Genomic DNA, 27,605 nt, shown 5'->3' with positions numbered 1-27,605 from the left:
TGTGATACTAGAATTACTATTCAGGACATGACAACATCCTCTTTAGTAACTGAAGTGAAGGAATGCCAGTATGAGGATCCTATGCTAACTCATTATAGAGATACAACCCCTCAAAAGGATAAGACACTATTTGAGATTACATGAGATGGAGTCCTTAGATATCGAGGTCGATTATGTGTTCCTAATGTGGCAGGACTATGCCAGCAGGTTATGGGAGAAACTCACTATTCTCATTATTTTGTTCATCCAGTAGCGACGAAAATGTATCATGATATCAGGGAAATATACTGGTGGGACGAAATGAAGAAGGATATAGCAGAGTTTGTTGCTTAGTGCCCTAATTGTCAACATGTTAAGATTGAACATCAGAAACCTAGTGGATTATTGCATGCTATAGAGATTCCGACTTGGAAATGGGAAGTAATTAATATGGATTTCATCATAGGCTTATCTCGTACCCAGCGTAAGTTCGATTCTATATGGGTTATTGTTGATAGACTTACATTAAGGAGATAATATGACTTCATGGTGTCCCTATATATATTATCTCAGATAGAGGTGCTCAATTTATAACTAATTTCTCGAGGTCCTTCCAAAAAGGATTGGGGACTCAAATAAGTCTTAGTACAACATTTCATCCCCATACAAATGGTCAGGCTGAGCGTACTATTCAAACACTAGAGGATATGCTACAGGCTTATGTGATAGACTTCGGGGGTAGCTGGGATGATAATCTTCCATTTATTGAGTTTGCATATAATAATAGCTATCATTCCAGCATTCAGATGGCTCCATATGAAGCTCTTTACGGACAGAAGTGTAGTTCACCTATCAGATGGTTCGAAGTTGGGGAAACTAAGTTAGTAAGACCAGAGTTGGTACAACAGGCAGTTGAGAAGATTAAGCTTATATGGGAAAGGCTATTAGCAGCTCAAAGCCGTCAGAAGTCCTATGCAGATAATCGACGACGAGACTTGGAGTTTCAGGTAGATGACTGGGTATTCCTAAAGGTATCATAGATGAAAGGAATTATGAGATTCGGTAAGAAAGGAAAGATTAGCCCTCGGTACATTAGACCTTATAAGATCATACACAGAGTACGCCATGTAGCATATGAGTTAGACTTGCCTTACAACTGAGAGTCAGTACATCCATTTTTTCATGTGTCTATGCTCTGCAAGTGTACTAGAGATCCTTCTAGAGTCATTCCAGTTAACGATGTTCAGGTCACAGAGCAACTATCATATGAGGAAGCTCCCATTGCTATACTAGATAGACAAGTTCGGAGATTGAGAACTAAGGACGTAGCTCCAGTTAAAGTACTTTGGAGAAACAAGAATGTGGAGGAGATGACTTGGGAGGCTGAAGAAGACATGGAGTATAGGTATCCTCACTTGTTTCCACTTCCGGAGGAGGATCGTACTGAGACATCACAGCCTTTAGGTATGTATATGGCACTTGATTCTTATGTTAGTTATTGTCATTGGTCGTGTGAGGCCATTGGTGTTATTGATGATTGTGGCCCTGTGTGGCTTTGTATTGTTGGATTTTCTGTCTGACAGGTTGGTAGTAGTACCGTTATAGAGGAGACTCTGCCAAAATTTCTATAGATCTCTGCTAGTTTAACATTCGAGGACAAATGTTTCTAAGGGGGGAGATTGTTACACCCTATACGTCCCAAGGTGACGTATAATGAATATGAGAATTGTTAATCATGATTTAAATAATTTTAAAGTCATAATATGACTATATATGATGTTTGGATATAAAATATAAAGTTTGGGAAAAGTCGGATTTAAGTTGCGGAAAAACCGACTAAGGATTTGCCTTGTAATGGAGCTTTTTGAGAAATATTTTCATGTGCTATATGGGGTCTTTTTTGGGACATATTATATACCAAATTGAAGGTCTTGGAATTTAGTTTCCAACTCTCTTAACCGTTCGTTCATACGACATCCGAATAAAAAGATATAAGCGCCGGAAGATGGGCCAATGATAGGGTGCCAAACTAGCACCTCTTTGAATCGTTTTCCCATAGAACACGACCTAAGATCATACATAAGCTCTCTTATAGTGTTTCAAAGGATACTAACATCCCGGGTACGAAATCAAGAACCGATAATATTAGAACGATCCCGACGACATAAGTATCACTATATCATCTCTCTTTTTCTTTATTGTTTGAGTTTTGGAAGGTACTTCATAGTTAAGAAAATGTTTACTTTCTGTATTTAAGATTTAAATATCAAGGAAGGTTGATAAATTTGTTTTCTAATAGTTAGAACTCATGGGACAGTGATCGAAAGTCGTGAGTTCGATTTATTTTACTTTTAGTGGACTGTTTTATAGTCCACTCGTGTTGGCCTATTATGCTGTTGATTTATAGAGTTTGGAAGGATAAAAGGGCATGGATAAATTCCACATGTGGTAAGGTAGTAGGCTGGTCACTCGTCATTGCAATTTCAGGCTCATTGATAACTTGTTGATTGGGTGTGTTATGGTATATTTGGGGTTTTGTTGTATTGAAGGTCCCGAATTGTAGTTGGATTGTTTTTGAGTTGCTGATTGTATTATGTTTGTATCTATCCTATAGTAGGCTTGAGGGAGAAGTAAAATCAGGGGAAATGCTGCCCGTTGTATTTTAGAATCGAGTTATCGTTTGAGATACGTGATATACTAGCGCCATCTAAGTTGTACATGTATTTCTTTATTATAGGGTTGGCGGGCTAGTTGTCATAAGCTTGTTGTTGACTTGCATTGATGACTTGAGGTATGCTAAGGCTATCCCTTCTTTCTTTTTGGTATGATCCATATGATACAAACGAAACGAGCAAGTGCACAACTTTCATAAATGATTTTATTCTTAGAGGTACTAGAGTTGCCTATGTTCTGGATTCCCCATATGTCCTACTATCATATCGTCTGTTCATGGGTCTCATGACATTTCGAGAGATCTTATTGACTTATTTCATTATGCATTGCATCTATTTATACATGTATACTGACCCATGACCAGATGGCGTTACATACGCGTATAGTATATATATATATATATATATATATATATATATATATATATATATATATATATATATATATATATATATATATATATGTGGGGGGGGGGGGGGAGGGGGGTATGAGGAAAGGCTATGGCGTTATATATGCACTACCACCTGATCAGCTGGTATACGTTTATGATTTTGCCCACAGAGCCTCAGAGGCTTAATGATGTTATGTACGCATATACCTATGCATGATATGATATTTTTACGCATATACATGATATTATAATTGTTTCATGATTCACGGAGCTTTTCAGACTTACAGGTTTAGTCCTTTACTCTATGTTTCTTTCATATCTTTTATATATTAATTTTTATGCCTTACATACTCGGTACATTATTCGTACTGACGCCCTTATTGGATGGGGGCCTGTGTTTCATATCCGTAGGTGCAGGTAGACAGGCTGACGGTCCCCCATCTTAGGATCCTACTCAGCGAGAGTTGGTGTGCTCCATTTGATCCGGAGCTGCTATTGAATTTTGGTATGATACTTTTGATACATATGGGTATGACGGGGCCCTGTCCCGTCCTTTATATAGTTGAACACTCAGTAAGAGGTCTGTAGACAATCATGTATAATTGGATAGTATGTGGCCTTGTCGGCTCGCCCTACCGTATTCCATATATATATATATATATATATATATATATATATATATATATATATATATATATATATATGTGTGTGTGTGTGTGTGTGTGTGTGTGTATGTGTGTGTGTGCGCGTGTATGTTCTTTGGGCATGTTTTCCTACATATGTTGTTCATATGAATCTGTAGTTTATTTACAGACGTTATGCATGACATACACTTATTTCATGTTTGTATCTTAGACATATGCTTAGGGGTGTTCGATAGGTAGAACTCAGGCACTCGTCACGGCCCATCGATTTGACAATAAGATTAATAGAAGCACCAGAATCACACAAAGATTTTTCAAACTTAGTACTTCCTAAAGAGCAAGGTATGGTAAAACTCTCTAGATATCCACACTTTTGAGGGAGCTTGTTTTTGCAGAATGGTACTACGATGCTCTGTAAGCTTGACAACCAATGTCTCTTCTACTTTTCGCTTTTTGGACAATATATTCTTCAAAAATTTAGCATAAGCTAGCATATGTGAAAGCACCTACGTGAAAGGTATAGTCACATGCACTTGCTTCAGGGGTGGGCATAAAATCTGAAAAACCGAATTACGAACCGGACCAAATTAATTCGGTATTTCAGTTTTGATTTTTTCGGTATTTTGGTCTAATTCAGTATTATATTTTCGGTATTTCGGTATACCGGTATGGTCCTCGGTATTAGGATCTTGAAATTTCGGTATACCGAAATACTGAATTTTTAAAGACTTTTAAATTGGACCTATATCTATACATACTGCCCAACACCCCAGCCCAACCCAATAAGGCCCAGCACCCCAGCCCAACCCTTATCTCTAGTATTTCATTCAATTAGGGATTAGGCATTAGGGAGTTTAGAAAGGGGGATAGTTTCAGAAAGTCAGAAACGGCAAACGACAATAGTTTCAGCCTTTCAGGCTTTCAGCCACAACGAAAACTTCAAACTTCAAAGAGATCGGCTGCTGTGAGAATACTAAGAGATCAGCTGTTGTGACTTCAAAGAATCAAAGGTATATTTCTAGTTTCTTCAAATGTATCATGTTTTTATTAACAAATTTTCGGCGGTGACCTTAATCTCCGGCGGTGACCGTAATCTCCTCCGACGTTAAACAAAAGTTTCTGACGTTAACCAAATCTAAAAGCATTCTCTCCATCCATTCCTTTGGTTTTTCTTATTCTCTCCATCCATTCCTTTGGTTTTTCTTTCTATCTCTGAATATCCAATTTGATTGCCATATCCAATTTGCAACTTGGCTTGAATCTTAAATAGTTTTGATATTTTGGGCATTTGAGTTGTATACATTGATTTCCTTTTTACTTGTTTATACTTAAAGTGATTAGCGAATTATGAATCTTAGAGTGTTTTATCAAATAATTTTGGTTTTCTTGATTGGGAATGAATGGATTATTAGTTTCATTAGACCCATTCTGAAGTCCTTTCTTAATTACTGAAATTAAGTTTCAATTATTCTTTTTTGTAAAATATCCACTAATGAAGGCTTCTTCTCTCTCTTAGATTTTCTTTTTATTTAGGACTAAGTTACATATACTGCCTACTTTGGTGTTAACTTTTTAATATATAATTATTAGAATTAATTTGGATATAACAAACTATCACTCTATTTTCATGTTACAATATCAAGCATGCTATAAAGACAAATGTAATTTGATTATATAATTATTTTACACAGCTTACCAGTATACAAGACTTAAATTCTTTTATCTTATCATTTCATTTCCAACATTATAGAAAAAATCTATTAAGGATATTAGAGATTCATTTAAGCAATAGAAACTAGTAGCAACTCGAATGAAGTTATGAAATATAAGTGTTAATTTGTGTTTATATTTGTTTTAATTTTATATAGATGGCAGATAAAAGTAGAGTAAGTGATGCCGGTTCAACTGAAAGTTTACCTATTACTGAAGATAGCAACACCAACACAATTGATACTCAAGATTCTAAGAAAAGAAAAGCAATGCAACCTAGATCTGAAATTTGGCAACATTTTGATAAATTTGAGGTAAATGGGGTCGGTAAAGCAAGGTGTACATATTGTAAGCAAGCTTATGCTGCTAATTCATCTAGGAATAGAACAACAGGATTGAAAAATCATTTGGCTAGATGCAAAGAATACCCACTTAACATTGATAAAGATAATAGTTAAACAAAGATAAATTTTCAATCTTGCAAAAATTATGGAGGATCACTTTGGAAATTTGATCAAGAAGTGGTTAGGAGGGCCTTAATTGAGATGATAGTTATTGATGAACTACCATTTAGCTTTGTAGAAAAGGAAGGCTTTATGAAGTTTATGAGAATAACTCAATCACTATTTCATCTTCCTTCTCGTAAAACAATAACAAGGGATTGTTATGAAGTTTACGGTGAATTGAAGCAAAATCTAAGAAGGTCTTTTAGAGAAGCACAACCAAAAACTTGCCTCACAACAGACACATGGACTTCATTACAAAGAATAAATTATATGTGTTTGAAAGCCCACTTCATTGATAGGGATTGGAAGTTGCATAAAAGAATACTAAATTTTTGCCCTATCACTAATCATAAGGGTGAAGAGATGGCTAAAGCTATTTCTAATTGTTTGCTTGAATGGAAATTAGACAAGGTGTTCACTATTACCGTGGACAATGCTTCTTCATATGATGTCACAGTCAAAGAATTGTCTAAAATATTAGATATGTGAAAATCTAATATGATGAGTGGTAAACATCTTCATGTGATATGCATGGCTCATGTACTAAATCTAATTGTGCAAGATAATTTGAAAGAAATTGATGTTTCTATTACACGTGTTAGAAATATTGTGAGGTATGTGAGATCTTCGTCTGCAAGGACCTTAAAGTTTAAACAGTGTTGTGCACATGTAAAGGTAGAATATACCAAAATATTGTGTTTGGATGTTCCTACTAGATGGAATTCCACCTATTTAATGTTGGATACGGCACAAAACTTTAAAAAGGCCTTTGATAAGTTTCATCTTTTTGATAATGGATTTTCTGCTTATCAATGTTCTCATCATTGTGAAGATGGTAGTAGTGCAGGTCCTCTTGAATCTGGTGATTGGGTGAATGTGAGAAATATGATAGAGTTTCTTGCAAGATTTCATGATCTCACCAAAAAAGTTTCAGGTTCACGTTATATCACTTGTAATTCTCATTTTAAGGATGTATCTGAACTTTATTGTCATTTAAAAATGTGTTTAATTAGTGAGGATGAGCATTTGAGAAATATGGCTGAGCGGATGCAAGAAAAGTTCAAGAAGTATTGGGGTGAGCCTGAAAAGATGAATAAAATAATTTTTATTTCTTTTGTCTTGGATCCACGTAACAAATTTGAAAATGTTAGCCTTGAACTTGAAGAGCTTTTTGGGGAGGAAAAAGGGAAGAAAATAAATGCTGAGGTGTATGCTTATATGAATTCTTTGTTTGAAGAGTATCTAAAAAAGTATTCAACTAGATTTTGTCCCCAATCTCCATCTAGTTCTACTTCATCTAATAACGCATCTAATACATCTAGTGGGAGTGTTATAACTGCATCATTAATAAGGATGAAGCTTCACTTGTAGAAACAAAAGGAAGACAATGGAAGTGGGGGTGCTAAATCGGAGTTGGATAAATATATTAGTGAAGAACAAGAGCCTTTTAGTGAATAATTTGATATCTTAAGTTGATGGAAAACACATGCTCCTAGATTTCCTATTCTTTCGGAGTTGGCTCGTGATGTGTTGGTCACTCCAATTTCTAGTGTGGCATCGGAATGTGCCTTTAGCACCGGCGACCGTATTCTTAATTCATTTAAGAGTTCATTGACTCCTAAATGTGTGAAAGCTCTTGTTTGTGTTCAAGATTGGCTTAGAAAAGAGAAGAATCCTATTAGTACTGAAAATGACTTGGAGTATCTTGAGGAACTCGAGCTTGGTAAGCTTTAATATTTTGTGTGTATTTTAGTTCAAAATACTTGTTTATTTGTATGACATATTTGGCCGAATTATCTTTAGATATGGAAAATAATGGAAGCACCACTACTAGAAATTCGCTAAAAACCGACCAAAAATACCGACCAACGTTGGTCGGTTATGAAAAATTACCGACCAAAACGCAACCATTACGGTGTGAACGGTGTTTTGATGGTCGGAATGGCTTACCGACCAAAGTTGGTCGGAAATTACCGACCAACTTTGGTCGGTATATTAAAATGACCATCTGACAAGTTTAATTACTTACCGACCAACTTTGGTCGGAAACATATTTTATTAATTTAATTTTACCGACCAAAGTTGGTCGGTTTAACTAAATTATGTTTTTTTATTAATTATTAAAATTAAAAAAAACCGACCAACTTTGGTCGGTAATTGAAAATATATATTTTTTAAAAATAATTAAAATTAAACATTACCGATCAACTATGGTCGGTAATCTCAACAATGCAAGCAAAATACCGACCAAAGTTGGACGGTAGTGTTGAATTCTGGGAATTCGATGTTCATTAACCGACCAACTTTGGTCGGTATTTTAGAATAATTTATTTTTTTTATTAAAAATCGACCAACTTTGGTCAGTTTTTCTGGGTTTAATTTTGGCATAAAATGCCTGTTTTGGCAGCTTCACCACCTGCCAGCATACCAATACAACAACACAACAATAACAACAACACAACAACAACAACAACAACAACAACAACAACAACAACAAAAACACAACAACAACAACAGCAACAACACAACAACAACACAACAACAACAACCAAAACATTCAATAAATACTTTAAAACTAACAAATTAAAGTTCAATTGAACATAAAAATCCAAAACCAAGTTAAAACTAATTACAACTAGTTCAAAACTGGTTCTATTTGTCTAGTTCAAAGTATATAAAAGTCAAGGGGTATTTTCTACAACATCATCATCACCGTCTGATGAACTTTCATTTACAAGACGATATAGAGAACATTCTTGTGGAGGACGGGAAGCACGATCACGGGGAGGACGGGAGGAACGATCACGAGTAGGGCGGGAGGAACGATCACGTGGAGGTCGACCCTCTGGAGATGACTCACGAGATCGGGGCAACGGAAAAGCTCCACTAGATAGGAGAGTTCTGATCTGAGCTTGCATGCCAAGGAATTGAGCATCTCTAAGCCTTTCTCTTTCCTTGGCCGCTTCTAGCTCTGATGTGAGCTTTGTCACTGTCTCCCGCATAGCGGAGAGGCTCTCCCTATTAAGTTGCTCGCCTTGCGAGGAAGTCCCTATTCCTCGCATTCCACACTTATAGCGATGGAAGTTTTTAGTAGGAAGCCCGTATACCTTCCCCCATTTTGGACCGCCAACAGACTCCAACCATATTCTTTCAGCATCCTCGTCCGAAGGTTGGGTTGGCTCACCCGATTCACCAGCTGGATGACTACGGATGAATTCCTCCACGTTACTTTGGTAGCGACCCTATATTATTTTAAATTAAATCAGTATTTCAAGTTTTTTATAAAAGTAAATTATAATACTTAAATAAAATTGAAAGCTTACATATGCAGTCGAGGCCCGGTCCTCGACCCACCTATCTTGATCCCCCTCTTTCTTCTTCTTCACAATATGTGTCTCCTTGAATAGCTCATCATGACTCATTGGACGCCCATACTTCTTTTCCTGAAAACAAATTAATTTAGTTAATAAACAGAATAGATATACTTAGAAAAGTAAAATAATTTAAGCAATTACGTACCAATCTTCTTTTTATTGTCCCTAGGCTGATCGCACCTCCAGTGTGTAAGGAGCCTCCCTTCTCGGATGCGCGATCTTTCTTTCCTTTTTCGCTCCTCTCTAAGAACTCTGCGGTAAGCCATTGCCTTTGCAAATCATTCCACAAATTCTCAAGTAACCAGCCAGGCCTCTTGTTCTTCTTTCTAGCATCCGAGAAAGCATCCGCCAATCTCTTGCGAGCTTTATGATGAAAATTTGTAGCCACTTCCGCGCTATAGCGGTCTTCCCATACACACTTGCTCTGTATTTCAAAAGTTAAATATTAGATGGAAACATCATAAATATAAATTATTAAACTGTTTAAAAGAACATTTATACCTTAAATTGATTGAAAATTTGCTCCTTCAGTGAGAATGGGCAATCAGTCCAAGTCGCATAAGGGCCATCATAAAGCTTTCTAATGGCATTGGTGATTATCCTCGTAGTCTTATTACCCGGCTTGAACCTACAATTTAACAATAAAAACACATTAATATCTTAGTAAAAATGTTACAAATCAATAGACGCAAAAATAATGAATAACACTTACCCATCACCCTCAGGGACTATGATGATCCTGCCATATCGATCATAATGCACTACCTCGTCATCACCATCCGAAGCATGTGTATCAGAGGCATGTGAAGACGGTGTAGGCGGGTCAGAGCTAATGCCTCGCAGGCGAAGGCCTGCAATAGATGGAGTCGATGATGAAGATGGTTGCGATCCCTGTGACTGCGACATAGCTGGATGCGACCCAAGTGGATGTGATACCAATGGCTGTGACCCGAGTGGCTATGACCCGAGTGGCTGTGACATGGGTGGATGCGATCCATGTGGCTGTGATATGTAGGGATGTGATCCATGTGGATGTGATGCAGATGGCTGTGAGGCAACTGGACTGTATGTCAGACGTATAGTCCTGTGGCCCTGTGATGGAAGACTGGGTGTCTGAATGAAGGTGTACGGCTCGTGATGCTGTGGCAGCTCAGTATAGCCGTGTGGTGGAGGATAAGACATAGGCATCTCTGAAAAGGGTGGACAAGAGGGAGTATTATTTTCTACCCTCCTCTTTCCCTTCCTACCCTTTTCTCGACCCCGAGAACTAGTAGGGTCATTGTTACCTTGACCCTTGCCTGCCATCTGCATAATATAATACACATTTAGATTGAAACATATAAGAAACTAGCTATAAAACGAGAGTGCTTTAAAAACCAACTTTTTAATCCTCATCGACGTATTGTTCCTCGTCTGAGAATTCTTCGTCCTCACTTGTTTGAGCTTCATCAGTTGATTCTTCGTCCTCATTTTCTATAATTGTTACTTCATTTATATCAACTTCTTCCAATATGCATTCAGGATGTTCCAAATCATTTTATAACTGATCGTCCACTATTTGGTGAACATTGGAGATATCGTTTTGATATGCAACATCTAACACATTCTCGACTTCCACCCTACCTACAGGCTTAGTTTTTATTACAACCCACCAATCGGACTTATTCCGCCGCAATGGATAAGGAGCATAATACACTTGCCTAACGTTATGTGCAATTATGAAAGGATCATAGCGATCATACTCCCTTGTATGATTAACCTCAATTATGTTGTATTGGTTGTGTACTCTTGTACCTCTTGTTGGATTTGGGTCAAACCACTTGCATCTAAAGAGTATCAATTTCTTATATGGCCAACCTGTATATTCTAGTTGTAATATTTCTTTGACCACACCATAATAATCAATATCTCCAACTTGGTTGCCATCACCACCTTGAACCCACACCCCGCTGTTGTTGCTATTTTTATTTTTAGAGCAATCCTCTGTATGAAACTTATAACCATTCACTACGTACTTAGACATTGTTGTGACCTGAAGCCCAGGTCCCCAAGATATATCTTTCAAAAATTGATTTACACCATTATTTGGATTATTTACCTACATAGAGTTAAAAAAAATTCATAAGTTAGCACAACTTATGAATCAATTTTTATACATTCACTACATATGTATATATATATATATATACACTTACAAACTGTTTGAACCACGTATCAAATCTCGTATATACAACATCATAGCCAAATTGACCCACGAAGTGACTGTGACATATCAAATATTTTTAGTAGTTGCATCAATATGTAGTCACAGTAAATTTTACATTTTGATAACTAATAAATCAATACTTACTTGAGAAATGGTACAACTTCGGGACAATTTAGCAACACATGAAGTGTAGCTGACTTGTACTCCATATCACTCAAACTTCTCTTTCTAACATCCTTAGAACATCGGCCTGGTTGATTGAATATGGACATTGGTGGATATAATGGATCATTCACACATTCGACCGTGTGCCTATTGGGCCTATTCCTAGAACATGGCACGTTACTCTCAAAATAATAAGAACAAAAATGTGCAGTTTCCTTTGCAAGATAGGCTTCGCATATAGATCCTTCAATCTTATTCCTCTGCTTAACAAATTGTTTGCATTTGCCAATTGTCCTACATAATCTCATGTTAGCCAAGAACATTCAAATAAAATAGAATATTACATCAAACTTATAATATTACCTCTCAAAGGGATACATCCATCTGCATTGAACATGCCCTCCAAGTCATGCCTCGTGTACAAGGTGTATTGGAAGGTGTTCCATCACATCAAAGAAATCACATGGGAATATTTTTTCCATCTTACTAGAAATTACACGGATGTTCTGGTCCATCCGAAGTAGGTTTTCTTCCCTTAATGTGGTAGAACACAAGTCTTTGAAAAATAAACTAATCTCTGTGATGGGTTTCCAGATTCTTTCAGGCAAACCACAAAATGCAATAGGCACTAAGGTCTCCATGAAAACATGGCAGTCATGACTTTTCAAATGGCTCAACTTCCCTACCTCCATATCTACTTTTTTTCCAAGATTCGACGCATAACCCTCATGCATCTTTAATTTCGTAACCCAATCACAAATTTGTCGTCTTTCCTCCAAAGTGAATGTGTAACTTGCTTTGGGCTTGAACACCTTACCATTGTTTGCTGTCTGCAAGTATAATTCAGGCCGCCTGCAATATTCTTGTAAGTCCATTCTAGCCTTCGGGTTATCTTTTGTCTTACCTTTAACATCCATCACTGTGTTGAACAAATTATCAAAATAATTCTTCTCAATATGCATGACATCAAGGTTGTGTCGGAGAAGATTATCCTTCCAATAAGGCAACTCCCAAAATATACTCTGTTTCGTCCAATTATGATTAACACCATATCCGGGGAATCTATAAGGTGGAGCCTCAGTAACTTTACTGAAGTTCTGGACCCTCTCCCAAATTTCTTCACCTGAAAGTATCGGAGGTGGAGAATCATATTCCACTTTATTCTTTTTGAATGCATTTTTCATCCTTCTAAACTCATGATCATCAGGCAAGAATTGACGGTGACAATCAAACCATGATTGCTTTCGGCCATGTTTCAAAGTGAACGCTTTACTATTTTCCATGCAGTAAGGACAAGCTAGCTTCCCAGCAGTCATCCACCCAGACGACATTCCATACGCAGGAAAATCATTAATAGTCCACATTAAATTAGTACGCATATTAAAATTCTGCTTGGTTGATATGTCATATGTTTCAACACCATCATACCACAATTGTTTTAGCTCATCAATCAAAGGTTGCAAATATACATCAATTAAACTTTTCGGATTACGTGGACCGGGAATAATACAATTTAAGAATATATATGGACTAGTCATACACAACTCAGGTGGTAGATTATAAGGTGTAAGAAAGACAGGCCAACATGAATATGGTGTCGCAGATATAGAAAAAGGCGTGAAGCCATCGGCACACAGACCTAACCGAATGCTCCTTGGTTCACTAGCAAAATCTGGATATGTCCTATCAAAGTGCTTCCAAGCTTCTCCATCTGAAGGATGACACATAACACCATGTGGTCTTCTATTTTCAAAGTGCCATCTCATATGAGGAGCAGAACTCATCGACGCATATAACCTCTTTAACCTAGGTATAAGAGGTAAATAATGCATTGCCTTGATAGCGACCATATTCCCGCTGGAAAGCCTCTTGAAACGAGGCTTTTCGCAAAATTTACAATTGTCTAAAGTTGCATCATCTTTATAATATAACATGCAACCATCTTCACAACAATCAATTCTCATTGACAAAAGTCCTAACTTAGAAACCAATCTCTTCGCCTTATAGAAATCACCAGGTAAGTTGATATTAGGGTCAACTAGTTCAATCATAAGGTCAATGAAAGAGTCCATGGCTGCTTGAGAAATATTCCAATTAGATTTGATACTTAGTAATCTAACTGCAACAGACAGCTTAGAGTGCGGACTTCCTTCACGTAGTGGATGACTAGCTTCCTCTAACTGTTCATAAAAACGTTTTGCGTCATCATTAGGAGTTTGTTCAACATTTTCATTGGGCTCACCCCCAAAAGCATCCGCAACAATATCCTGAATTCTAGAATCAAGATTTGTATTCTCCACCGACCTACTAATTTCACCAACAACCATGTTATGAAATATCCCAAGGCTACCATCGATCTCTCCATGATTAGTCCACACAAAGTAATTCTCTATAAACCCCTTCCTATAAAGATGAAGCTTAACTTCCTCCGATTTTTTAAACTTCATACAATTGCACCTGACACAAGGGCACCTAATTACTCCTTCACTTTGGTATGGTGGAAGTGACATTGCATGTCTAATAAAGTCATCAACCCCTTCTACAAAATCCTCCCGCAATCCCCGCCGATTAGGATAATTTCTATTGTACATCCAAGTACGATGTTCCATCTATACAAATAAAACAAGAACAAATTAATTTATTCTACAATTATAAATTAATTATATCTTTTTTAGTTAATTCAAGATAATTATTTTTTCCTAATTACATCAATTTATATCCTAAAAGTTCAATTCATATCCAAAAGGTCCAATTCATATCTTAAAAGTTCAATTCATATCCTAAAAGTTCAATTCACAAGAACAAATCCTAAAAACTAAAATTTCAATTCATATCCTACGAGTTTAAACATAAACTAACTAAACTAAAGAAATTCAACCCATACCCTAAAAGTTCGATTCACAACAACAAATTAATTTATTCTACAATTATAAATTAATTATATCTTTTTTAGTTAATTCAAGATAATTATTTTTTCCTAATTACACCAATTTATATCCTAAAAGTTCAATTCATATCCAAAAGGTCCAATTCATATCTTAAAAGTTCAATTCATATCCTAAAAGTTCAATTCACAAGAACAAATCCTAAAAACTAAAATTTCAATTCATATCCTACGAGTTTAAACATAAACTAACTAAACTAAAGAAATTCAACCCATACCCTAAAAGTTCGATTCACAACAACAAATTAATTTATTCTACAATTATAAATTAATTATATCTTTTTTAGTTAATTCAAGATAATTATTTTTTCCTAATTACACCAATTTATATCCTAAAAGTTCAATTCATATCCAAAAGGTCTAATTCATATCTTAAAAGTTCAATTCATATCCTAAAAGTTCAATTCACAAGAACAAATCCTAAAAACTAAAATTACAATTCATATCCTACGAGTTTAAACATAAACTAACTAAACTAAAGAAATTCAACCCATACCCTAAACTAAACTAATTCATAACTAATTGACTAATTAACAAAACTAATTAGTTAATAAAACTAATTAACAAAACTAATTAAAACAAGACCTAAACCCTAATCCTTAATAAAATGCAATGTTCAAATAATTAAAACACTAATCAATTGAAACTAATTCATAACTAATTAACAAAACTTAGAAATAATAAATAAATGGGTTGTAATTCAAACCTAGAATTTTTAGGAGATGGAGAAGGAGAGGGGCGGCAGTGGCATCGGCGACGGCGCGGCGACGGCGAGGGGGAGGGCTGGACGGCGAGGGGGAGGGCTGGGAGAAGGAGAGAGGGGAAGGTTTAGAGTGAAGAGGGAAAAATTTCAGAGAAATGGGGGTTTCCCTCATTTTTCACTTCTCTGATTTTAGAATTATCGACCAAAGTTGGTCGGTAATTTTGGTCGGTACATTAAGTGCTGACCGTTTGACCAAAAACTGACCAACTTTGGTCGGTTTTTTTTTATAAAAAATTTAAATTCTTTTTTTTTTTTGTGTTTTTTTTTCCTTAAAATATTATAAACTATAAAAAAATATTATAAACTACAAGCATTTATTTTATTTAACTATGCAATTATTATAAATAATTATAAACTATAAGCATAATCTTTATAAATAATTATATTAACTATTTAATTTTAATAAATTATAATAGCATCTATCTAAGTAAATTTTCTAAGTTATAATTAAGTATGTGAGTAATTTCTCTCACACACGCATACACTATATTGTAATTGATGCTAATAACTTCTTTTTTCATTCGTTCATCACTAATAATGCATGACATAGATTAATCGATATATAGGTCGAGACGTTTTGATGAATCATCGATTAATATTCATCAATACATCTAAGTAAGTTATAAATCGATGAATCAATTTACAAATAGATATATTTGATGATAAAGTATATATACTAATTAGTATCTTCCCAAGTCTATCCCTAAAAGAACCCGACCCTGTGGTCCTAGCGCTTCGTGTTCTTATATATATATATATATATATATATATATATATATATATATATATATATTTATATATATATATACACACACACATACAAACACACTTCACTGTAATACTTTAACTATATATATAGCTTGTTATAGTATATGTTAGTGTGTATATATATAGCTTGTTAAAGTTTGACCATGTTTGGCCTATTAATTTAACTCGTTTACTTAATACTAATATCTTCTTTCGTTTATTTAATTTGTGATCCATATATATATATATATATATATATATATATATATATATATATATATATATATGTCACAGATGTTTAGTATTAATTCTTTTATTTTTTATTCATTCATCACTAATAATACATGGCATAGCTAGATTAATCAATATAAGTCGAGACGTTTAGTTTTTACTATTAGTCGATATAGGTCAAACGTTTTTATTTTTAATATTCATCGATGCATCTAAGTAAGTTATAAGTCGATGAATCAATTTACAAATAGCATGTTATATATAGTATATGTTAGTGTATTAATTATTTGTATTACAAAAGTGTTAACGAATTCAATTTATATTATTTAGATAGTAAATATAAAAGTAATTCGAAAGTTTGATCAATGTTGACGTAATAACCGACCAACTTTGGTCGGTTATTTTGCAGAAAATAACAATTACCGACCAAAGTTGGTCGGTAAAGGCTTCCCCTACATTAACCGACCAACGTTGGTCGGTAATTTTAAATATAAATTCTTAAATATTATAAAATATTTTAATTAATAAAATAATTATTAAAATTTAAAAAATTGGATCCAGATTACCGACCAACGTTGGTCGGTAATCCAAAATTTTCTTGTCTGACCAGCTTGGTCAATTCGTTGACCAATTTACCGACCAACGTTGGTCGGTATTTAGTTTTTAAAAAATGTAAATTTTTTTTTCTCTAGTTTCCATCCAACCTGGACGGTGTTTGGTCGCTTTTTTTGACCGATCAACGTTGGTCGGAAATAGTTGGTCGGTTTTTAGCAGATTTTTAGTAGTGCACTACTAGCATTTTTTGATGTATAGTTGTAACTTACAACTTGAGTGATAAGTTTAATACTCTATTTGTTTGGTGATATACTTTTGTAGTTTTGTTTTATTATCATAAAAAATTAATATTCTAACTTATGATTTATCTTTGTTTTTTAGGTTCAAGTGCAATCATGCCCCGCGCTCCTAAAGTACGCTCTCATATTTGGGAATATTTTGAGGTGAAAGAACATAACAGAGAAGTTCGCAAAGTAGAGTGCAAGCATTGTGGTCGAGTCTATAATGTTCATCCAAAGAGGGATGACACATATAGTTTAAGGAAGCATATTAGGTGTTGTCTTGAGTGTCTTCCTGAAATCCGTATTTAAGAATTAAGACTAAGTTGATTTGAGACTATTAGTGTAAACTTGAATTGAGGGATGCCCTCTCTGTTTTTTTGTTGCATTGTATTTAATTCTGCTGTTGTGTTCTCTGAGCTTATGCATATAGTGTCTTAAATTAGTATGCTGCTTTCTTTTCTTGACTGTGTTTATGGTTCTATGTTTATGGTTTTGCATGTCTTAAATCTGTCTTAAATGTTGTGTTTATGGTTTTGCACTTGACAACAAAGTCGATCGTCAATGTGTGGCATCAAAGATCTCTGAATGTTGTGTTTATGGTTTTAAACTGAATTGTGAATTCATTGTGAATCACTAAATTAATTTCATAGATTGTAAGATGAAATAGGTCAAAATGGATTTTCACCCGATTTTCATACATTTAACATCCTGCTTCATGTTCTTTGGTAAAGGAGACAAACCGCTAGGAGAGGGCTGTCAGTGAATTGTGAATTCATTGAGTGAATTGTGAATTCATTGAATCACTGAATCAGTGAATTGTGCCCGGAGAGGGCTGTCAGGCGTCATAAGCTTATTTAGCAATAATTAAACTGAAACCGTATCGAACCAAAATAAAAAATACCGAACCATACCGAAATAATTTGATACGGTATTTGGTATACACAATTGATAAACCGAATATCGAACCAAAATTCTTAAATACCGAACCAAAATACCGAATGCCCACCCCTACCTGCTTGAGCACTTCTAGAAAGCGCTCGAATTGTTTGTCTAGCTTCTCTCTTCTCTGCTTCTGCGAGAAAGGCAGAGCAATCATACATTTACTTTCTTCACTCTCCTCATTTATTGCATTCTCATCTTTCTTCTTCATTTAAGCTTTAGTGTTCCCCTTCTTCCTCAAACCATCATCTACCGTCCCTGCACCTTCGTGAATGTTGTCATTTTTTGCTCCTCCACAATATCCACCTGTCTTTCAATCAGTTCATCCCTTTGTTTTGCCCTGGGATCCTCCAATACGTGCCCATTCCTCAAAGACACTACATTTATTATCTCTTTTGGATTTCTTTAAGTATCAGCACGAAGAGATCATGGAACCCTCTCAGATAATAGATTAGCAAGTTGCCCCACTTGTCTTTCCAAGTTTCGAATGGCCTTACCCTGTTCTCTGATAGTTGAACCATGGGATTCAAGACTCTCATTTGTTTTAATAATAAAGGCCTTTATCAGATCTTCCATGCTAAACTGATTAGAATGTGGAGGATGATATTGCTACCTCTGCTAATTTTGAAAACCTGGATCTCCCTGTCCCTGGGGTCTCGGATTATTCTGCTGCCATGAGTTCAGACCACCTGGTGAACTCCAAGAAAAGCCTGGGTGCCTCTTTCCCATAGAGTTAAAATTATTATCACTCTAGTAGTTGCCTCTGTCAAATCTTCCCACAACATTTGCCACTTCATCTGCAGCTAGGCCTGACACTTATGCGTTGGATGACCCATTCGACAAAAATCACAAATCGAGGATGACTGACTCTGGACCTTGGCTAAGGTAAACTTTCTTATGTCTCTGGCCATGGTGTCTAGCTTGGCTTGCACTGATATGTTAGATTCCACTTGATATGCCCCAACCTTTTTCTTCTCTTGTTATCAACTGCAGGCCATTTATTTGCATCTTCAGATATTCATTTGGAATTGCAACAATCTCCTCAGGAGTTTTCTTCATAAGAAGACCTCCAACTGCTTTGGTTAGCGTCCTCCTGCCAGAGGGTGTCAGCCCATCCCAGAAATCTTTGAGTTGCATTCACAAGTCTACTCCATGATACTGACATTCTTTCACAATATCCTTAAATCTTTCCCATGCTTCAAACACCATTTCTGTATCTTTCTACTCGAAGTTGTGGATCTCTCTTCTTTGTCATGTCTTTCCAAATTTGAATTGACCTAGTCGGCAAACTCCGCAACCCGTGCTTATCATCTTCCCTAAGTGAAAAAGGAAATGTCCTCAAGTAGATAGCATCTTTCGATACCCCGTTATGTTGGAAGGTATTCATAATCTCATCAAAATCCATCAAATGAGTATTTGGATCTTCGTTGGGTTTGCCTCGGAAGGCACAATTGTTCTGGATAGTCTGAAGTAGCCCTTGCTTGATCTCAAAATTATTGGTCACAATTGGAAGAGGTCACACACTAGATACTCCTTGGTTGTAGATTGGCCTGATGTAGTCTCCTAGTAATCGTCCAGGCATGGGTATATTAGTTTCAAATTCGTCTTCAACCAGAGCTCGGTTCAAGTTGAATCTTCGTCCTCTATTCCCGTCCACAGTTTCATCAGCTCTGAGACTGCTTGTCACGACCCAAATCTCACATGTTGTGATGGCGCCTATAGAAATACTAGACAAACCGACAATCTCAATAAATGCACATCTTTAAATTCGAAAACATAATAAAATAAGCTTAAGAGAAAAATCTCATAAATAACTGGTAAGAAAATACCGTGACTCAATACATAATCCCCCAAAATCCGGGTGTCATTGAGTACATGAGCATCTAAATGACAACATAGTCTGACTGCTAAAAACACTATCTAGGAAGATAAAATAGTACAAATAACTAAAAATAAGGAGAGTGAAGGTTTGCGGACGCCAAGGAAGCCACCTCGATAGTGTCCAAATAGATAAGGCTCCAAAGCTAACAACCGCCGTGCCCAGAAGTACCTGGATCTGCACACGAAGTGCAAGATGGAGTATGAGTACAACCAATCCAATGTACTAAATAAGTATCGTAAATAAACACGGCAATGTAGAAGAAGCATAAATTATTAATGATACTAGCTATCACCTGTGTAGTTCCATCATTCAAATTCATCTGTGTGTGCATGTGTACAGTTTCTCCGATACTCTGCTCAAATAATATCATGGAATATAGAGGTGATATGTAGTTAAATCAGAGAAATTATCAAGGAAATGAAAAATCCAACACAACACTGGCCAAATTCCCTCAACTTTCCATATCTGTTCTAAACCACTGATCAGTATTCTCAATAACCGTGTGTACACCATCAAGAGAGAAATATGAGAGGGTGACCCTAAGGGGATGGATCCGTATCTACACGCTGCACGGAAAACTCACGTGTTGCACTAACAACTCATGTGTTGCACGGACAACTTGCATTCCAATAACATCAATATATAGATCTGCACGGATAACTCATGTGTTGCACGGACAACTCACGTGTCAATAACACAATCTGCCCGATATGGTTACATGCACAATAACACAATCCGCCTAGCATGGTCACAAGCCTCTAGTCCAAACATATCATACAAGAGCAATTAAACAAGTATACATGTGTGTGATGAATGAATAAAAATTATCATGCTCCTGGACTGGTATAAATGACATGCTAAAGTGTAGGCATGTGCAAAGTGTGTTATCATAGCTCAAATTGGCAATTTCATCACTGAAAAGCATTTATCAAGTTTGTTCAGGAATCAAACCTTTGTGTAGCCTCAAACATGGCTCAAATAGTTCACCCAAATATTACAAATATAAAAAATATCATAGCTCAAAGTTTAATAGTCCCGAGCGTAACCCGAACATGAATAAATGACCCCGGTGCCCACACATGGGTTCATCCCTATGCATGTGCGCACCCAATAACATGTAGCTGTCACAACAATTTAGGCAACTAGTGCCTTATCCGAGTTTAAATAAGATACTTACCTCAAGCAAGTTAAATCACTCCGCTAGCAAGCCCTTCCCACGTGTATCGACCTCCGGAAGGCTCGAACCTATCCAAAAATAACGTAATACTATCAACAAAAGCTATAGGAATTGATTCCAATTAATAAAGCTACGATCTTTAACTAAGGTTAAAGAGTCAACTCAAAAAGTCAATCCCGGGATCACGTCTTAGAGTCCGACAAAATTAATAAAGTTCTAACACCCATTAAACTACGAGTCCAACCATACCAAAATTACTCAATTCTGATCACAACTCAACCTTCAAATACTCAAAATAAAGCCTAAGAAGTTTCTACAATTTTCCCCACCTTTTCCAACCCAAAATACTAAGTAAATGATAAAAACAATGATATATTCATGTACATTAATCAAACCCAAGTTAGAATTATTTACCCCAATCAATTTCTTAAAAATTCCACCAAGAATCGCCTCAATCTGAGCTCTGAAAGTCCAATTATGAAATTTTACTCTAACCCTCCTTTTTGAAATCTTACATTCTACCCAAATGTTCCTCTTCGTGATCGCAAAGAACAAAAATTAGCTTCCCTCAAAATACCCTTCACGAATGCGAATAAACCATCGCGAACGTGACTCACATGCTCATAAACATACGCGATCGCGAAGAACAAATCATGTGAACTCCACCCTCTTCCTTTCCTCTTCGCGAATGCGACCTAACCCACACGTTCGCGATTCACTGACTCCCCAAGCTTCACGATCACGAACACCCTCTCATGAACGCATACCACAAATTTCCCAGCTACTTACGATACTCTTCGCGATCTCGATCCTCCACTCACAATCGCGTATAAGGAAACCAGCAACAGAAAATTCAGGAGTCCCTCCAAGTTCAAAATGCACCGAACATGATCCGAATCACCCGAGACCCCGGGACCTCAACCAAATATTCCTAAAACATCATACGAACTCGCTCGAAGCATCAAATCACATAAAAACCACTAAAACCATGAATCGCACACTGATTCAAGCCTAATGAACTTATGAACTTCTAACTTCCAAAACCAATGCCGAAACATACCAAACCAACTCTGATTAACCTCAAATTTTGCACAGAGGTCATAAATGACACAACTGACCTATTCCAACTTCCGGAACCAAAATCCGAGCATGGTAACCACAAAGTCAACTCTCGGTCAAACTTCTCAACTCTCTAAACTTCTATTTTTTCGACTTTAGCCAATTCAAGCCAAAAGCATCTACGGACCTCCAAATCAATATCTGGACATACTCCTAAGTCCAAAATCACCCTATGATCGGAATCATCAAAACTCCATTCCAGAGCCATTTACACATAAGTCAACATCCGGTCAAATCTTTCAACTTAGGCTTCCAACCTTGGGACTATGTGTCCCAATTCATTCCGAAACATCCCCGGAACCAAACCAACTACCCCGAGAAGTTACATAATAACAAATGAGTATGGAATAAGCAATAAATGGGGGGAATGAGACTATAATACTCAAAATGACCGGCCGGTTCGTTGCATCCCCCCCTCTTAAACAAATGTTCTTCCTCGAACGGGTCTAGAATCATACCTAGAGTCTCAAATAGGCCTGGATATCTACTCTGCATCTCCTGCTCTGTCTCCCAAGTTGCCTCCTTGACTGGCTGGCCTCTCCACTGCACCTTCACTGAAGCTATGTTATTTGACATCAATTTTCAAACCTGTCGATCCAAAATAGTCATTGGCTCCACATCATAAGTCAAATCACCATCCAACTGAACCGTGCTGAAGTACAAAACATGACACAGATCGTCGAAATACTTCCAGAGCATAGAAACATGAAACACTGGGTGAACACTCGATAGACTAGGTGGTAATGCAAGTTTGTAAGACACCTCTCCAATCATCTCAAGCACCTCAAAAGGACCAATATATCGAGGGCTCAACTGCGCCGTGCGAAGCAGAACTTAATCAACTTAACCTTGTCCAAAGCATCCCGAACCAAGTCAGTACCCAATAGCCTAGCCTCACCCGGCTCAAACTAACCCATCAGAGACCGACACCGTCTCCCATACAAAGCCTCATACTGAGCCATCTGAATGCTCGATTGGTAGTTGTTATTGTAGGAAAACTCTGCAAACGGCAGAAACTGATCCCAAGAACCCCCGAAATCCATGACACAAGCGCATATCATATCCTCTAATATATGAATAGTGCGCTCGGACTGTCCGTCCATCTACGGGTGAAATGTTGTACTCAACTTAACCCGTGTGCCTAAACCTCGTTGCACTGCTCTCCAAATCTATGATATAAACTGTGTGCCCTAATCTAAAATAATGGACACCAGCACACCATGAAGGCGAATAATCCTGTGGATGTAGATCTCAACCAACCGCTCCAAAGAATAGGTGGTCCCAACTGGAATGAAATGCGCGGACTTGGTCAATTGATCCACAATCACCTAAATAACATCAAACTTCCTCGAAGTTCATGGGAACCCAACTATAAAGTCTATGGTGATACGCTCCCATTTCCACTCTGAAATCTCAAGCTTTTAAAGCAATCCGCCCGGTCTCTGATGCTCGTACTTCACCTGCTGACAATTTAGGCACCGAGCTACAAACCCAACTATATATTTCTTCATTCTCCTCCACCAATAGTGCTGCCTCAAGTCCTGATACATCTTTGCGGTACCCGGATGAATGGAATACCGTGAACTGTGGGCCTCTTTAAGAATCAACTCACATAGCCCATCTATATTGGGCACACAAATCCGACCTTGCATCCGCAACACCCTATCATCCCCAATAGTAACCTCCTTGGCATCATCGTGCTAAATCGTGTCCTTAAGGACAAGCAAATAGGGGTCATCATACTGACGCTCTCTAATGCAATCATATAAGGAAGACTGACAAACCATACAAGCTAGAACCCGACAGGGTTCCGAAATATCTAACCTCACTAACTGATTAGCCAGGGCCTGAACATCTGATACATGCGGCCTCTCATCGATCGGAATAAATGCAAGCCTACCCATACTCACCGCCTTTCTACTCAAAGCATCGGCCACCACATTGGCCTTCCCAGAATGATACAAAATGGTGATATCATAGTCCTTTAGCAGCTCCAAACATCTCTGTTGCCTCAAATTTAGATCCTTTTGCTTGAACAAGTGCTAGAGACTCCGATGATCCGTAAATACCTCACAAGACACACCGTAAAGATAATGCTTCCAAATCTTCAATGCATGAACGATGACTACCAACTCCAAATCAGGAACATGGTAGTTCTTCTCATGGGGCTTCAACTAGCGTGAAGCATAAGCAATCACTCTACCATCCTGCATCAAGACACACCCAATATAAATCCGAGAAGCATCACAATACACTGTATAAGAACCTGAAGCTGAAGGTAAAACTAGAATTAGAGTTGTGGTCAAAGAAGTCTTGAGCTTCTGAAAGCTCTCCTCACACTCATCTGACCATCTGAATGGAGAACCTTTCTGGGTCAACCTGGTCAAAGGCGCTGCAATGGACGATAAACCCTCCACGAAGCAGCAATAATATCAGACTAAGCCGAGAAAACTCCGAATCTCAGTAGCTGAAGTCGGTCTAGGCCAACTTTGAACCGTCTCTATCTTCTTTGGATCCACCTTAATTCCCTCACTGGACACCACGTGCCCCAATATTGCCACTGAACTGAGCCAAAACTCACACTTGGAGAACTTGGCATAAAGCTTCTCCCCCTCAACCACTATAGTTTAATCCTCAAATATTTTGAATGCTCCTCCCGGATACATGAGTACGCCAGTATATCATCAATAAATACTATGACAAACGAATCAAGATATGGATGGAATACACTGTTCATCAGATGCATGAATGTTGCTGGGGCATTGGTCATCCCAAAAGACATCACAAGAGACTCATAGTGACCATAGCGGGTTCTGAATGCCGTCTTAAGAATATCTGAGTCCCGAATCTTCAACTAGTGATACCCAGACCTCAAATCAATCTTAGAGAACACTCTAGCTACCTGAAGCTGGTCAAATAAATCATCAATGCGTGGCAAAGGATACTTGTTCTAAATTGTAACTTTGTTCAACTGCCTATAATCGATGCACATCCGTATAGTACCATCCTTTCTCTTCCCAAATAGAACCGGTGCACCCCAAGGCGACACACTAGGCCTAATGAACCCCTTATCAAGAAGCTACTGAAGCTGCTATTTCAATTCCTTCAACTCTGCTGGTGCCATATGATACCGAGGAATAGAAATGGGTTGAGTGCCCGACGCCAAGTCAATACCAAAATCAATATCCCTATCGGGTGGCATGCCTGTCAGGTCTGCAGGAAACACATCCAGGAAGTCTCCCACTACCGGAACATAATCGATAGTAGGAGTATTAACACCAACATCTCTCACAAAGTCCAGATGTGATAGACACCCCTTCCCAACCATCCGTTGGGCTTTCAGATATGAAATTACCCTGCTGGGAATATAATCTAGTGAACCTCTTCACTCGATCCTCGGCAACCCCGGCATCGCCAACGTTACAGTCTTAGCGTGACATTCTAGAATAATATGACATGGGGACAACCAATCCATACCCAGAATCATGTCAAAATCAACCATACTAAGTAATAAGAGATCAACTCTAGTCTCCAATCTTCCAATGGTCACCACACATGATCGATACACACGGTCCACAATAATAGTATTGCCCACCAGCGTAGATACATGAACAGGTGAAACTAAGGACTCATGGAGCATATTCAAATAACGAGTAAAATAGGATGATACATATGAATAAGTAGAACCGGGGTCAAATAATATGAAAGCATCCCTCTGGCACACTGAAATAATACTTGTGATCACTACGTCTGAAGCAACGGCCTCTGGCCTGGCAAGGATATTATAAAATTGAGCCTGGCCGCCACCTAATCGGCCTCCCCCTCTAGGGCAACCTCTAGCTGCCTGAGCCCCACCTCGAGCTAGCTGAGTGAGTAGTGTAGTTGCTGGTGCTGGTATCATCGGCTGAGAACTCTACTTTGGAACCCCACTCAACAGTCTAGGTCCCCGCACTCGAAACAACCCCTCCTCTAATAGAGCTACTACTCCTGATAACTCGAGGAACTGGCTGTAGAAGACTAGGAAGATGAAGCATAGTAGGAACTCTGCGCTAGTAACGAACTAAAAGATGACTGACCCGAACAAGCACTGTAAGAACCATGGATAACTGATGCACCACGATAAACCGGGCGAGCCATCTGAGCGGGCATATAAAGACGACCCCTGTTGTGGTGGAACCACGAGGCCTCTTGGCTTCCCTCTCCTTATAACAAAATGCTGCCCGTAGTTGAGGCCATCAATGAAGCTCCTAATCCTCTCCCTCTCTATGGGAACCAACCAGATCGTGTGACGAGCCAACTCTAAAAATCTCATATTGTACTGGGTCACATACATACTCTCATGGTGCAGCTGCTCAAACTGCCTATGCAACTCCTCCCTATGGGTCGGTGGTACAAACTTCTCCATGAGGAGAATGGAGAATTCGTGCCATGAAAGTGGTGCAGCACCGGCTGGCCGGCTCCGCTCATAGGCCTCCCACCATCTGAAGACTGCCCCGTTAGCTGAAAAGTAGTAAATGAGACCCCTCTAGTCTCCAGAATACCCGTCGTGCAAAGAATCCGCTGGCACCTATCCAAGAAGTCCTGAGCATACTCTAACTCAGCTATACTGAATAATGGAGGCTTGAGCCTCCCAAACCTCTCTAGTCTCTTCTCCTCCTCATCACTTATAATGGGACCCACATGGCCTGAGCAACTGCAACCGGCTGGGATGGTAGTACACCTGGTGTCTGGAGTCCCTGTACCACCTGCTCTAAAGTACGGGCGACGAGAGTCTGAGCACCTCCCCCAGCCTAAAAGGTGGATAGTGCGGCGTGAACTAAAACTACCTGAGCAAGGCCAGTGGAAACAGTCAATATCTAGGCTAGAGCCTCCTGAAGGCCTGGGATCACAATGGACACAGCTGGTGCCTAAGCTGCCCCCTCCAGCTCAACTATATCTGGAATCTACTATGGAGCAACTTGTGGATCTACAGGTGCTGTTCTAGTTGCTGTACGAGCTGCACCTCGACCTCTACCGTGGCCCCGACCTCTTGTGGCCTTAGCTGGTCCACCTGATCCGGTAGCACGTGTCCTCACCATTTGTGAGAGAATAGAATTACAGAAGTTTAGTTTTTGGAATCAATAAATTCACACGGACACAAGAAAGTGAAGTTGTCCTAATGGTTTGGCAACCTCTTGAAGATAAGTACAGAAGTCTCCGTACCGATCCGCAAGACTCTACTAAACTTGCTCATAACTCATGAGACCTATATAACCTAGGCTCTGATACCAACTTGTCACGACCCAAATCTCACATGTCGTGATGGCGCCTATCGCAATA

At 38.0% G+C, this 27,605-nt stretch overlaps 1 long non-coding RNA gene across 1 annotated transcript; it reads left to right on the top strand.

The window, feature by feature from the left end:
• The first annotated feature begins 4,532 nt into the window (after positions 1-4,532).
• On the top strand, positions 4,533-17,648 carry LOC104085726 (uncharacterized). Its single transcript, XR_011412967.1, has 2 exons — positions 4,533-4,697; positions 17,270-17,648. It is a non-coding gene; the product is annotated as an uncharacterized lncRNA (long non-coding RNA).
• Positions 17,649-27,605: the final 9,957 nt, after the last annotated feature.

Source organism: Nicotiana tomentosiformis, chromosome 12 (genome assembly GCF_000390325.3).
Source record: "Nicotiana tomentosiformis chromosome 12, ASM39032v3, whole genome shotgun sequence".
Lineage (NCBI taxonomy): Eukaryota > Viridiplantae > Streptophyta > Magnoliopsida > Solanales > Solanaceae > Nicotiana > Nicotiana tomentosiformis.
This window is presented reverse-complemented; position numbering and strand designations above follow the sequence as displayed.